The sequence below is a fragment of the Penaeus monodon genome, chromosome 30, assembly GCF_015228065.2.
Source record: "Penaeus monodon isolate SGIC_2016 chromosome 30, NSTDA_Pmon_1, whole genome shotgun sequence".
In the NCBI taxonomy this organism is placed as follows: domain Eukaryota; kingdom Metazoa; phylum Arthropoda; class Malacostraca; order Decapoda; family Penaeidae; genus Penaeus; species Penaeus monodon.
The window spans coordinates 33,183,568-33,184,042 of record NC_051415.1 but is presented as its reverse complement, the minus strand read 5'-3'; positions in this window follow the sequence as shown (position 1 = coordinate 33,184,042).

Below are 475 nucleotides of genomic sequence, written 5' to 3'. Positions count from 1 at the left end.
ATTTCATTCAGTTATAGGATGTGTAACTAAAATTTTCGTGGAAATGCAGACATTCCTGCTTGTCTACACCTTAGTACGTAAACAACAGGCTTTACATTTAACCGTGGTTCAAAACAAAAAAGCTGAATCATGGATTGTAATTTAAAATAAATAGGGTAAGTAATGTTTTGTTTAAACTAACTTTAAGCAGAAAGAAAAAAAAAACGATCTAGAAGGTAATATATTAGTTGTATTTTTCTCTAACAGTGTAGTTTTGCCAACAACTGAAGCTTCCACATTTAAGTATGTTGAAAATATTGCACAATAGTCATGGCCCACATCCGAAAAATATTTGCTTACAAAATAAGTTTCCGTTTATAAATTCACTATACACACATATACACGCGCGCACTATACTAAATTAGTTCTAGACTACTGTAAAATGTTTCTCTGTGTACTAGAATTAAAATTCGGGTTTGCGAAAAAAAAAAAAAAG